The sequence below is a fragment of the Hirundo rustica genome, chromosome 3, assembly GCF_015227805.2.
Source record: "Hirundo rustica isolate bHirRus1 chromosome 3, bHirRus1.pri.v3, whole genome shotgun sequence".
In the NCBI taxonomy this organism is placed as follows: Eukaryota; Metazoa; Chordata; class Aves; order Passeriformes; family Hirundinidae; genus Hirundo; species Hirundo rustica.
Window position 1 is genome coordinate 6,141,109 of NC_053452.1, and position 14,728 is coordinate 6,155,836.

General features: G+C 48.6%; 1 long non-coding RNA gene across 1 annotated transcript; it reads right to left on the bottom strand.

Moving 5' to 3' along the window:
- Positions 1-6,096: 6,096 nt before the first annotated feature.
- Positions 6,097-13,926, bottom strand: LOC120749869 (uncharacterized). Its single transcript, XR_005699800.1, has 4 exons — positions 13,858-13,926; positions 11,910-12,104; positions 9,748-11,242; positions 6,097-9,120 (listed from the first exon to the last, which is right to left on the bottom strand). It is a non-coding gene; the product is annotated as an uncharacterized LOC120749869 (long non-coding RNA).
- Between the last annotated feature and the right edge of the window lie 802 nt (positions 13,927-14,728).

Below are 14,728 nucleotides of genomic sequence, written 5' to 3' on the forward strand. Positions count from 1 at the left end.
AGTCATCAGCTGGTTGGAACGTGGTGTTAATGGTGCTGGGGTTGTGGGTTTGAGAGCTTCAGCCGCAGCCAAGAGCCACCACCCTTCAGGTCTCACTTTGTACCACCTCCCATTGTGGTTAAATGCGAAACATCACAAGTGAAAATCTCTCCTCGCCTCTCTCCGGTCAGTTATCCTGCAGGAGACAGAGAGGAAGAACCTTCTGACCTCAAGCAGTTTTGCAGAAGATTTGTACACTAACAAAGTCCCTCCCTTTCCACTTCTGAAATGGGAGCTATCAAAATCGAAAGAAAGTTTGACCTTTGCCTTTTCTTCAGTTTGAATAATTTCTAACGTTAATGGGTTCTTAAAATTGGTATGGTTGGAGAAGATGATGGATGTGTCCCACCAGCAGACCATTCCCAGGAGCTGCTGGGGAGCCCTTCTCAGTCAATTCCTGGGGCACCAACCACCCATGCACCCTGTGCTGGGGGCTTCTGGTTTCAGGTCTTTGGGGTTTTTTTACATATCCCTACTTTTCCCCATTTCCAAAGGCTTGCTCCTTTGGGTAGGCACTGTCTCCTTCCTTTCCTATTTATAACTAAATGACACAAAACTCATGGATGTAATTACTGCTGGGAGCTCAATGCTTCCAACAAGGGTGGTAAACACCGGGCAAAGGATGCAGGAGCTTTTAAGGAGAATCTGATAAAAAGAAAGGCAGAACAACCTTATATAAAGGCCCAGTTGTTTTCTTTCAGGGAATAAGACTAAAAAATGTTTTGGTTTTTTTTGTGCTAATGATAACAAAGTCCATCCTTTGCTGCCCTGCATGCTGGGGCTTATGGAAAGAGCTAGTGAAGGTGCCTTGTTTTGTTCATTTTTATTTTTTTTTTTAATGTGAAGAATACGGGTAGACAAAAAGGATTTTTTAAACTTGACTCCTGCTGTAGGTACACAGATATATAACAAAATAAGTGGCAGATTTGCTGCCCAGCACATTTCAAGCAGCAATACGGATATTTTCCTTGCTAATTGCATCATTAGTTAGTCTGCCCTCAAAGTTACAGGACTTGTGATCAAATTACTGCTGTGATAATCAACCATGTGATCTTTTTCCAGCTCCGCAGAGCAGTTCTCTTGCCCTCTTTCTGCCTCTGCTTTCCCATCTACAGAGGTGATAATTTCCTTTTTCTTTTTTCTTCTCCTCTGAAAACAGGAGGCTAACCTCAGGAAAATCACACTTTTTTTTTTCTTTTTCTTTTTTTTTGATGGAAGGTAGTGCATCAGACAAACTATTTGTGGGTATTAAATAAGGGAAACTTCAGGACATATGTGCTGTTTTTCTCCTTTTTCACCCAAAGGATAATGAATCCTCAGGTCCTTTTTATAAAATTTATAAGTATGGTTTGAAAGTGCATTGGGCATGAGGGGAGTCATCATTCTAATGCTGTGCTGCAGTGCCAAGACCACGCTGCTAAATTAAACCCCTTTTATCGGTCCAGGGGAGGGATCTGCCGCTGGGTTATCTCCCATCCCCTTTGTGGGACAGATTACAGGGAGAAAAGGGCAGCCTGCCAGGGAGGGATGGCTCTTGCTCTTTAGAATTGTGTGACCTGTCGCCAGTGCCTCTTTTTTTCCCATTTGCTGTGAATTTCACAGTAGCTTCTTGACCTCATTAGAAGACTCTGAGGCCCGAGGTTGGTGGAAAATTGAACCAGACCCAAGGAATATTCAATGAAAACAAATGAATCACAGAAGAGCCCGCAGGACAATTAAACCTGAAGATAACTCGGTGGCTGTGAGGAAGCCAGCAGTGTTGCAGCAATGCTGGATGGATTTGGGAGCGCTGAGAGAGGAGGAATTCATTTCCCCCCTTTTTGTCTGCATGAATCCTTCTCCAGGGTAACGCCGGCCCTTGTCCTGATGCAAGCACACGCGGGGCGTGCAGCAAGGTCAGCTGTCCCTCCCTGCTACGATCCTGAGGGAAGGAGCAGCAAGGAGCACACGCAGCACGAGTGGGGCAGGGAGAGCAGGACAGCCAGTGCTCTCAGTGCTGATGGTGGCAGCAGAGACAATCGTTACGTTTTCAGCATCTTACCTGCCCACTCTGCCCATGAAATGGTCCAGCAGCAGGCAAGCTGGCATCGAGCCTGGTTGCTCTGGAGCTGGCTCCATCTGAGTAATTCTTGGAGTTGCCCCAGGAGGAGCTCCAAAGCCAAACGTCACCTGCAGGCAGGGTTAAGGGCTTTTCCTTCCTGAAAGTTCAGAGAGTGACGCGGCAGTGAGATTTTTCCCGTGGCTGGTCAGTGAAACTCGGCCATGACCCACCCGCCCTTCTCACCTGCGCACGGATAGAGGAGTTTGCAGCACACTGCTCCCCACAGCCCATCCTGATCTTCAGGAACACGTTTGTGCTGGACGTGCCCGGGGGCTGAGCCCTGCCTGGGGGTCATCCAGCGCTGGTGTTGTGCCAGGTGCACTCCCTGGCCTGGAATTGGCCTGTGACACTCGCTCCAGATTGGGGTCAGACATGGGTGAGGCCGTTCTGGTGGAGGGGTGAGGAGGTCTCAGCTGTGGGACACTGGCTGGGTCACACTGCTTTCCCTCAGTGCTGGCCTGCTGTAATTACTGGAGTTGGACCCTCAGGTCGAGGCAAAAGTTGTTTAAAATGTCAAACAGGCTAATTGATGTGGGTTTTCAGGAGCACTGAGTGCTCATTAATGCAGAGAGCCACAGGATGGGTAAAGGCTGGAAGGGACCATGGTGGGTCATCTCCCAAGCGCAGCCTGGAGTCCCAGAGCTGGCTTAAGGGCTGCTTTCACCTGCTCAAAATCCCTTTTTGTGATGAAGCCACGGCAGGGAAATGGATGGGCTCAGCATGGATGGGTGCTTGGCAGCATCAGGAGCCAGCTCTGTCAGCGGTGACCATCTCCTGAGAGCACAGCCCAGCCACAAAACCCCCACAGCAATGCACGGGACAGCAGGGAGAGCTTGCTGTGAAAAGCCCTTTTTGGTGTCACTCAGGTGTGCCTAAATGGATAGAGAGCACTGAGGGGATGAACACAGAGCAAGCCACTGAGACCATGAAATCTGCACCACCTCCTGCCTCTCAGCTCTCGCCAGCTGAGCCCTCTGAAGTGTAGACTCATCTCTGGGAATGCTTCCAGAATTATCTTGGATTTCCCCTCCAGCACCAGTAGCAATAGGCACAGATAAACCAGCAGAGCCCGTGCTGTCCCTTGTTAACCTGCTGATCCCAGTGGGAAGTTTCCAGTTCCAACATCCTTTTTTCAGGTTCTTAGGCAGCCTTGCTCCTGCAGACCACAAGCACCTATTTCTTGAAAAATGCCACCCAGCTTCACTTCTTAGCTCCCAGTCTCTCACTCACCGGAGGTCACACATTTGCCTCAGGTCTGCTTCTGCCACTTGAAGCATCCCAGGTCATTCCCTCCCCGGGAGCCACGGCTGGGATGGGCGTGGGGCTCAGAGGGGCTGACACCCCTGCGGCAGGAGCTGGATCTGGCAGCCTGTGCCGTGCTGCTCCCAAGGCAGTGACATGTTTCCATGCACCGCTGCTCCAAAGTTAAAAGCTTGTCAAAACACGTCAGGTGGCGAGGCTGAAACGCGAGTCTGATGAGACGACTTTCAGTCCAGAGCAGACAGCCTGCTCCGGGTGCCAAGGAGAGGGAGAGTCGGCATCTCAGACACTGGGAAGAGGGCTTTGTTTGCTCATGGCTGCTCTCTCCCCCTCCGCTTGCTGGAGGAATGCACCAGAGGGAGGAACCAAGGACCCAGTCGGGAATTTGGAGAAATGGTAGTTTTTAAAAAATCGCAATCATTCGTTTTCTTGGAGCTGTAAAATATTTCCGTGAGCTTCAGAGCCGAGTGAACAGCAGGACACAACTTCCATCCATCTCCCTAAAAAACAAAACAAAACAAACCACCAAAAAATACAAAAAACCCACAGCCTCCTCCCTGCCCACCCCCTCCCAAAAATAGAAAAAGTAAAGAACACCTGAATTCCTCAGAACAGGGAAAAAATTCATTTTTCAAGTGCTAGTGCTAGGCTGGAACATAGAGAAATTTGGGCATTTACCAATCCCAAAATAATGTGGCCCAAGCCCTTAGTATTTGGGGAAGGTGGAAGCAAATTATTAGTGCACACTGGTTACAGAAAACAAGGCTGGCACAGGGTGCCCAAAGTAGCTGTGCCTGCCCCCGGATCCCTGGAAGTATTCAATGCCGGGCTGAATGGGGCTCTGAGCAACCTGGGATAGTGAAAGGTGCTCCTGTCCATGGCAGGGGATTGGAACAAGATGATTCTCAAGGTCCCTTCCAACCTAAACCATTCCATGATTCGCTGTTTCAATGGATACTGGGTTTGAATTTCCCAGGGTCTCTCATGGGATGGCCAATTGCATGAAAGAGGACAAGGTAGCCAGCTATGGATGTTACAGAAGGCGAAGGCAAAAGGTAAGGGAAGAAGAATCCAGGTTGATGCACTTTTCCTGACACTTTCCCCTGCACAGCTTTCCCAGGGCAGTCCTCAGGTCCTGAGGGAGATGGGGAGATGCTGGTGCACATCAAGCCTGAGGTAGATGGGGACCATGGCTGTCTTCTTCTGTATGACACTTGCCCAGAGATCTTGGGTGACACGGGGCTTTCAGTTTTTCTCTGAAGGGGGAAAAAAGGGTAAATAAACAAAATACTATGGTTTTAAATGCACTGCAAAATCAAGAATTTCTTCAGCAGCACAACCCAAATTTGTGCCTTCCATGGATTATTCCAGTTTCATACCCTTTAGGCAACTTGTCTACATGCCAGCACTAGCAAGGAAAAATCCTCCAAAAGCTTTTTTTTTTTTTCTATTTTTATCCTCCGAGTGTCCAACTCTTTTTGCTAAATCTCCATAGTTTGGAGCTCAAATTTCCATTTCTGACCAGTGCAGAGACAAATGATGAAATATTCATGAGTTAGTCTTACTCTTCATCTTACAGAACCACCAGCCAGCACTAAATTTGCATGATGTAACCAAAGTAGACATTTCAGAGAAAAGCACTTTCTATAGCGATATTGAAAGACTTCTATATATTGAGGTAAAACCATCAAGTTTCTGACCTCTCTGGTGCAGAGTCACACATTGTTTGAAGAGCATCCCACTGAATTTTCCAAAGATGTGTAAATGTGTCATCTGGACCGCAGGAGATAAAGCAGGGTTAAAACACTGAGCAAAACTGAAGTTAACAAGCACAAGGTTCATAAACCTTGCGATAGAAGCTTGCAGAAACCTTTCAAGGCTCATCCAATAAGGCCCTATGGCACTTCGTTCTTCCCCCTCCTCTCAAATCTCCATCTGTCTGAGCCAGCATCAGCAGGAAATTTTGCATGGAAGCTTGCCAGATAAAATAGCTACTTCATCTGCCTTTCAACTGCCATTAGCTTTAGAGAGTTCTTCGAGAACATGTTAAAAATCTCTATTATTTTTTAGCTATGGCCTGAGTTAGAGATGGGGCAAGTCTTGTCTCTTTACACCTGCCTCACAAAGAGGTGATTTGTGTGTTCTTTTATATCATACATGCAAATATCTCCAGTCTGCATTCTGCCCTCCCCACCTCGTCCTGTACTGAAGGCTGAAAATGCTCCTGCTGGTTGGAAATGCCTAAAAGTTCTTGAATTTATTTAAAACCACCTCATTACTGAATTATCCCAAAACTTCCAGACAGAGCTGTCTCACAAGGCTAAGTGGGCTTGACCTTTAATCCTTGGAATCCTTGGCAGGGGTTGGGCTTTGATATCCCAGTTCAGCGGCTGGCACAAACAGGAGTTTGTCACCGTGAGCCGGGGTGACAATTGACCTCAGCTCCTGGTAACTTATTTTACAAATAACCTCTTTGATATCCCTTCCCACAGCATGGCACAGGTCACGTAACGTGCCCTTAAGTGCTTAAAAAACCAAAAACAAACAAACAAACAAAAAATCACAACAAAAACAACCCGTTAATTTGATACCTGGTGGATTTATTTGCATGAGGAGAGAGAACTTCTCAAACAAGAGCTGGCTGTGTAGGTCAAGGTACATTTTTATTATTGCTGAATTTTTAAAGAGATGTGTGCATGACCCTCTACAATGTCTTTGTAGCTTTGATGAAATTACAAGGATTGTGCTCGGTTGCTGGAGTAGATCCCACCCAGACTTCCAAAGTGAAAGAAACCTAATGTTTCACCTGTGGTGAAATGTCCCATTATGTTATTTTTTACCATCTGCTTCTCTTGGAAGGCTACCTGGGACGTTCTCACAGAAAGGTTTGGGTTAGAAGGGACTTTGCAGATAGTCCAGTTCCAAGGCCCTGCCGTGGGCAGGGACACCTTCCACTAGACCAGGTGGCTCAGAGCTCCATCCAGCCTGGCCTCAAACAATCCCAGGGGTGAAACACGCACAGCATCTCTAGGCAATCTGTGCTAGTGCTTTTCATCAAGGCGAGGACACACAGAACTGCTGGAAAGTTGCAGAGAAATGCAGGAAAATAAGATTCATCGCATCTGGGGTTTACCAAACCTGACAGCATCCCCTTAAATTTGCAGAGCGAACATTTTCAGAGTAATGATTTTTATCTGGTGCTCCTTATTAATACAGCAGTGACTTTTCCTTCTGTATTTTTAATAGTCGGGAAATGTCATTTTTGATCTACACTTTAATAATAAGTAGAATATAATTTCCAATGAAAAGTGCCAAGGAGTGTATTTATGTGAGGCTGTTCTGCCTCGGGCATTAATGAAGTGTGAGATGGTGCAGCAGGCACAGTTGTGTTATGTGTAATGACACAAATTGAACGTAAGTAATATAATTATTTGTGGTGTAACACAACTGCTGCACAAATAGTGTTCCTGGCAGTAAATGTCGCCGTTATGAGAGGAAGGCACTGCTAATGCCACTAAGCATTACAATCAATTCTCAATAACGTCATGTGAACCAAGGTAATAAATTGGGAATTATATGCCTCCTGCACATTTCTGCCTATGTGAGCCAGGATTTGTTCGATAATAGAGTAACAAATAATCCTGCTGGGGGGGGGAAAAAAAAATTAAAAAAAAAAAATCTGAAAGTTAACAAACTGAGAAGAATCCAAACATAGCACTGAAATCATGGATGTTCCACCCCTGGAATTGTTTGGGGCCAGGCTGGGTGGGGCTCTGAGCCACCTAGTGTAGGGGAAGTCCATGGGGGTTGAAACAGGATGATTTTTAAGGCCCACCCCAGCCCAATCCCTGATTCTGTGCTGCTGCTCGCCCAGCTTGCCGGCTGCACCTCTGTGACACACAGGGCTCCCACCTGCAGGAGCGAGGGGAGCCCGGGCACCTCTGCCCGGACCAAAACGCCCCGAGGGAGCCAAGAGGAGTGGCAGCCTGCCGGTGCTTTGGGAGAAAGCTTCTCTCCAACCAGCTGGAAAAGGTGATGAACCACGAGTCACTAGACTGGAAAAACAGAAGAGGGATTATCCCGAGGAGTTGCACAAGCTCCCAGATAAAGCACTGGTGCTCCCTGTGGAGGGAGCGTTCGCAGCTCTCCTGGATAGACTGCGGGGAAGGATGAGGGCTGGCGTACAGCTCATCATCTGCTGAAGGAGAAATTGCAGAAATCACTCAAACGAGGCAGGGATTAAACCGGGACCGAGTTCTGGTGAGAGAGCTCAAGGAAATTTAGGTTACAATGATGGAGAGGAGAAGAAGATTAAAACTCAGGGCTGAGTGAGTAATGCACAACAAACGCATTCAGATGAATCCCTTCCATCCAGGCCCTTCCAGGACTCCCATCGCCTCGCAATCTTTAACGCACTTACTCTGCTGGAAGGAAGGCAGTGCTGCTATTTCTGTCTTTCACTTGGGGCATGGAAACACGGGGAGATTAAACACTTTCCTCAAGGTGACCCAAAGTATCTGTTCCAGAGGAGCAGAATTTCAGGTCTCGGCACAGCCAGAGGAGCATCACTCGCACCTGCCTGTGAACCGCAGGTACCTCCGGGGGACACATTTGCTCCTCAGGCGTTTCCTTCAGCTGGCAGCTGTGGGCTGCAGATCCCTGCTCTGGGACTCTACACCAAAGAGCTCCTTCCCCAGACTCCTCCTCTCTGCTCATCCGTAGAATTCTGCTGAAGGCACCGGGAATTTGTTTGAGGGCACCAGGAAGCACAGGGTGAGGGCGACACGTCCCTGCTGGCACGTCTGGCGCTCCTTTAAAATGACTTCAGTGGGGGGTGGGAAGGGTAGAGGCACCTGCAGTAATGACAGCGTGGAGAGCCTGCTGTGGGAGGGAAGGAAATACTGGGAGACCTGCCTGACAGCTTGAACTGCCATGAACTTGACTCCATCTGAATCCCGTGCAGATGCACGGATCTTGTCACTGCAGGGCTGGATCCTCTTCTCGTGGGATCAGTGGCTGAAGGAAGCCTCTGGAGAGTCTCCTCCTTGTGTCTTCTGAGCTTCAGTTGGCAAAAAAAATTGTGAACGAGCTCCTGTGGTTATTTAATTTTAATGTAACTGAAATTGCCCAGGGCCACTGGAAATTGCTCTGCTACTCCTTCCACTGCTACCAGACGATCCAGTAGTACCCAAGAGCTTGTCGTAGAAAAGTCCTTCACTGATTGCAGGCAAGGGGAAAAAAAAAATCATTTTAGACTCATAGCTGCAGTGCAGCTTGTCCCCAGGGCTCACACCACATCCTGGCAGGGAGCACCAGCTCTCCTGCCCTGCCAGCAAGGTGTGAAACAACAAATGAAGTGTCCAGGCAGCACAGACCGAAGCCAGCCAGGGGAATGGTCCAACCATTTCATCACAAACCTCCTCCTTCGTGTTGGGACCACTCCTGTTCGTGGCTGCCCGTGGGCCCAGCTCCAAGAAGGAGGATGAATTGCTGCCAGAGCCAAAGAAGGTGTTTCCAGGCAGAAGAGGCCACGGTCCTGGCCGCAGAAGACAGCCTGGACCCAAGTCCTGGTGAGCAGGCGACTCCTGGGCCTGGTGCAACAAAGGTCAGCTTAACACATCCAGCAAGGTGAACCCTGCTCGCAGAAGATGCCTGCAGGCTCTTGCTTTCAGACAGGTGGGAGTGATAAAATGGGCTCTTTAACCTCGTGGTCCCAGATTCTGCAAGTGGTGGGGTAAATTTTTTATTTTACACTTAATTAAAAAAAAAAAAAAAAAAAGGCATTTGGCATTTTATACGCTGTTGTCTGTGGCTTTCCATCCAACCTGTGCTGTTCAGAAGCACCTTCCTCTGGCCCTGGATCTCAGAGCCTGCTCTTCCTCCTGCTCCCAGCCCTGTGGCCCCCCGGGATCCATCCAGGTGCTTGTTCTGTTCTCCGTAATGAAAAGCAAATTGGATGCCCTCGGGTGCTTTTCAAGGTCTCGCTGTGTCTGTGCAGGGTCTCTGGGAATGTGAGGGAGATGGAGAGCCAGGGCAGCTCACAGGACCTCCCCTGGGCCCTCCTGCACAGGCCAGGGATGTGGAGGGATGCCACCCGGTGCAGGCTGATGGGTGGCTTGGAACAAAAAAAACGAAAAAAAAAACCCCCAAAACAAACAAACAAACAAACAATATATCCTCCTGGGGGAAAAAAAAAAAAACCAAAACCAAAACAAAGCAACTTAGCTCTGCGTGCACATCTTGGATTAGCGCTGTCCCTGAGGATGGTGGCAATTTTTAGCCCATCTCTATTTTGCCTGGGATTTCACAGACCTGTCCAGCTGCCAAACCACATTTTTTGTTGTTACCTCGTTTGCAGAAGGTTTTTCACTCCTCTTTGTCTCTTCATCACACCAGGCCCCTTGTCCTGAGTTCTGCTCCCAGACTGGCCAAGCCCCGGTCGTTTTCCTCCAGTGTGCAGTCAGCTTGCTCCTGTGCCTGCTGTGAAACGTTCAGCATTCCCACAAAGTCTCATTAAACGCTCTCTGGACATCTCAGGGGGGCTGCAGGGCTGAGCCTGGACTGCAAGGTACAACTGGGGCAGCTCCTGTCGCTTCTTCTGGGAGTGCATTTTAATCCAGAGCTACCTCCTTTTACTGGATTCACTCTGGACCAAATCCCAAACCATTACATTCCAGAGGAGCGTTTCCATCTGCTTCAGGAAGTGATGGATGGGGTCAGATCCCTTCGGAAACGGAGCTGTGCGGTGCCTGGGTAATCTCTGCCCCCATCCCTGGCTTGAGCTGCTTCAGCATCTGCCACCCTCCATCCCTCCCTCAGCTCCCAGTGCCATCCCACCTCCCTGTCCGTGTCCTCTCCCGCACGGATCCCCACGGCACGGAGCCTCGCGGGGGCATCCCGCAAATCCCCCTCCCCACCGCCGCCAGCGGCCAAGGGAACGTGTTGGTAACTAATTTATATGGGCGTGATTTACATGCTTAATTAGCTCTGCTTGTGTCTGCAGTATTCACGAGGCAGAGTATTTTCCCCACAAAGCTCCGTGCCTAGAGCCCCTCTGATTAGCTGCAGAAAGGGAAGCGTTCAGCAGCACAAAGCTGAACCACCAGGAAGTCAATACATATTAAAGGATTTGAGATGCCTTCTGCCCACACCCCCCGACTAAACACGTTTTACGAACGGCAGGGAAGATAAAAATTCTGAATTCGTTGCTAGTTATTAATTTTCTTCCCTTGCTGCTCTGTCTCAAGGTCTTCGGGTACTATTTTTATTTTTCTTTTTTCACTGGAGGACAAATTAGTGATGCAGAGCCTGGAATTCTTCACAGTCCAACTTATTTCCTCTACATCAAACTTCGCAAAAGGGCCACACTGGAGGTAGGAAACCCCTTTGGCAAGAAACCTGCCCACCCCCAGCGGCCCCAGAGGCTTATTCCGCTCAGAGAAATTAAAGTAAAAACTGCGCTGCTCGCAGCAGCTCCCTAAAAAACAATCGAAGTTGCATCCCGAATTGGCAGGAGGCTTGGGTGGCGTTTTGGGAAGCAGCCCGGAGCACCGTGTATGCGAGCACCATCTGTTGGCTGCATTGCTGCCCGCGGGCTGCAGCCCGCTCCTGCAGAACCGCAGCTCCGTGGCGCGACACGAGGGACAGCCCCAGCCAGCATTTTTCTGGACAAACAGCGAGGCATGCGGCAGCAGGAATAGCCAGAAAAATCCAGGAATTTGCGCAAAGCCACCCATCCTCCAGAAGGGGAACTCGGTGTCTCCACCTGGGCTCGCCATCCTGACACCCTCCAGAGCAGCCTGACAAATGTTACGGATGAGGATGCTCCAGCGTTCCCTTTTCCTAGACAAATAACATATTTTGGCCTCAGCAGCTAAGAAAATTAATTCAGCCAAGGTTTTGGGAGCGTTCAGGGTATTTGGCCACTACTCCTGTTCAATCGTTTTAAGAACAAAGGGCGACAAATCTGCAGCAATTTACAATCTGACTTTCCAGTTAGGGATTTGATGTGGGTTCACGCCTTTAAAGTGACAATATTTGTCATGCCATTTGTTCGGTGCATTGTCTGCATGTGCAGTTACACAGGAATTGGTTTAATTAAGGTTAATTGGTGCATAATTAGAGCCGCTGCCAGCACAAAAGAATGGCTGCAGACCAGGGGGAGAGTCGATTTCTAGCCAGCTCCAAAGGACAAAATGCTGTAAAGAGGACATTACAGCTGAGTGGTAAAAACCTGAACTGCTTCAAATTGCAGCTCTAAATTTTGTAAAACCACATTGCCCGGCTCCCCAGGCAGTGCTCTCCCCAGGGCACAGTGCTCTGTCCCACTCAGTGACACATTTTTAGTGGTAGAAGGTGTTTGTGCTAATGAATCTTTACAGCTGGATACTCTCATTTCCCAGCGCAGGGGAACAGTGCAGGATGCACCTCTGGGAAGCAAAACTGCACAAAAAGGGTAGGAGGGGGGATGCTTTGAAGAAGCTGTGATTTTTTTGCAGTATAAACTCACCTGGGATTACAGACCCAGCGGGAGCAGCACCTCAGCCTTTCTGTGATGCTCCCTGGTTATGCCACCACAGCTGAAGGAAAACTGTGGGGAAGTTCTGGCATCGGTGCCTTGTTCTGCAGCAGTCTGGTGGGATGATCAGCAGAGAGCACTTCTGGTGTTTAACTCTCCTTCCCGAGGTCACCCCATGTCTTAGTACTGAAAGCAAAGCCAGAAGAGCAGTGCCCAGCCGTGAACTCACCTGCTGCCTCCACCCTGGCCCCACTTTCAGCTCTCCCAGTTATCCCAGTCTGGGGATGCTGGGAGCAACCTCCCCCACTCCTCTGAGGTGAGGGTGGCTGGGACAGGGCATCCTGGGCCACCACACAGCCTCCTGCTCCAGATGCTGCCATGGACACACGGCCCTGGCAGCCTTTCCAGATGGCAAACTTTGCTCCAGCAGTGTGGGGATTTCAAAATGATGAAGGAACATGAGGAGTGGGGAGTGGAAGAGTGTAAGAAAGGAATGAATGCACTGGAAACGAGGAGAAGACCTCACCAGACAGTAATTGAGGTCTGACCATTGTGGTCCTATGCTAGACAGAGCGAATGAAGGAGGGAGGGGTGTCCTCCATCCCACAGCTGCTGTCTCTGAGTTATTACTTCACTGACAGAATCCTGCACCTGCTGAGGGAAACGTGATCCTACCTTTGCCAAGCAAGGAATCGCAGGGATCTAGCAAAAAGGCAATTGCCTCCTCTGCTCCCCTGGAACAAAGAATTTTTACAAGGAAAGTCTCCACTTTTAGCAGCCCCTAGTAAAATACTACAGGTCTTCCCATCCCCAGAGCATACAAATTTCTCCCTGTTACCATGGTGAAAGGAGTAGCAGTGATTCTCCCAGCCCGATCAGCATCAACTTCCCCTCTGCCCTCAGGCACAGGCTCCTCAGAAGAGAGCAAAATGGTCAGCAAGACAAAATCAGAGAGAAGAAAACCCTGTTGTTGGCAGAATTCCCCCATCTGTCACCCTGTCCACAGCCGCTCCTGAGAGACAGGGCAGTGCTGTGGGGAGCATTACATGCAGCTGTGTCAGAACCGCTGGAGGCAAGCTGTGATTTTATTGGTGTTCGAGGAAAGCCAGGGAAAGGGCTGCACAGGTTACAGGGAGCTGCAGAGAAGCCCCCAGGCCGAGCAGATATGTGGGCTGGAAATGAGGCTGGACCCTCACAGGCCAACACTCCCAGACCCCTCCCAGAAAATCCCATTATCAAAGCAACTACTCTCAAAACAGACTGATTTTTTTTGGGGGGGGGAGGAAGCCTATAAGCAGCAGAGCAGTTTTCAAGCACAAGCAGCTGAACTTCATGATATGTAGCATCCCATTTTTTGGCTCTCATCTGAAGGTGTTTCTCTTTTCCACCTTGGCATGATGGCTGTTCATGCCAGACCTACTCTTCTGCCTGTGCAGCACCTGTGAAGGTTCAGGATCTTCTTTGAAGATGAAATACTTAATTCTGTAATTTTAGACCTGCAGGTTGGACTCTGTTGGCCTTAATCTCTCACTATTTCACTTTTGGTGATGCAGCTGAGGACATGAAAAAAAGCGGTTTCAGCACTGAAGGATCCACAATTAATTATCTTTCTTCTACCACAGGGAAGCCATGGTGCATTCAGTGGGATCCATCCTCTCTAATGTAGCTGTCTGGGAATAGGTTGTCCTGTTATTGCAGCAGCCCCCTTCTTAAAGGGCAGAAATGAGCTGAGACACTGACTTCTTGTTCATCACAGCACAAAAAGGGTCCTGGTTTATTCCTCGTTACAATTCAGTTATCCTGACCCCAACCATTCACTGACCCTGGCTGCAGCAAGCTCCTGCTGGAGGTTTCCCTTGGCAGCCTCTGAGTGCTGGTTATTTCCTGCTGGACTCTGACTGCAGATTCCAACAGGCTCTGACTGCACACCCAGACTGACCTCAGAACAGGGAGTCTCTCTCCTCAGGATCCTTCTTCAAGCTCCTCTCCTCTCTTCCTCAAGACCCCTCCTCCTTCATGATTCCCTCTCACCAGCTAACCCTTTTATCACACTTATCTTTACAGGCTACAGCTGTGACTCCTCAGGGGTGAGGCTGTATTGGGTAATTAATGCAGCTATTACTGGTCAGGGGCCAGATCACCTGTATTCCCTTCTCCTACATCCAGTCAGGATTGCTCTGTGGTCCCTGGTAGACACTGAGACAACTTGAGGGCAATTTTTCATTCCTAAGCTGAACATCCCATCCCAGCCCTGTAGCTGCAGAACGTGGTGCAGGTTCCACCCTAGCTGCTTCATCTGACTTCATGAGTCACAAACCTATGGAAAGCTATACATCGAACAGACTTCCATATTAACCCCCTGAGGAAGACCTTGTCCAGCAAAATCTAAAGGCAAAGCCAATTCCAGGCCAGTCAAAAGGAGCAGTCAGCACTTACACGTAAAAAGCCAATAAATTATGAATTAAAAATGTGTGAGGGGATTGAGGAAAGAATTATATGCCTGAGACAGGCTAGTGTTCTACAGGTGTTTTCAGGATCCTAAGCTGCAGAGAACAATTCAGGAAAAGTTTCCAAGGGACAAAGGAATGAAATCACGATGCCATAGAAATCAAAGGGCTCAGTGCGTGCGTGAACAGGAAGAGCAGCTTCGCTCGAGCTACACAAAATTAAATACAATGTTACACAAAATTAAATTAGATTTAATAAATAAATTTAATATTAAATAAATTTAACAATTTTAATAAATTTAATAAGTAAAATTTTAGAAAGTTACACAGCAAAAATGTAAATAAGTAAACATTCCTTCAGTA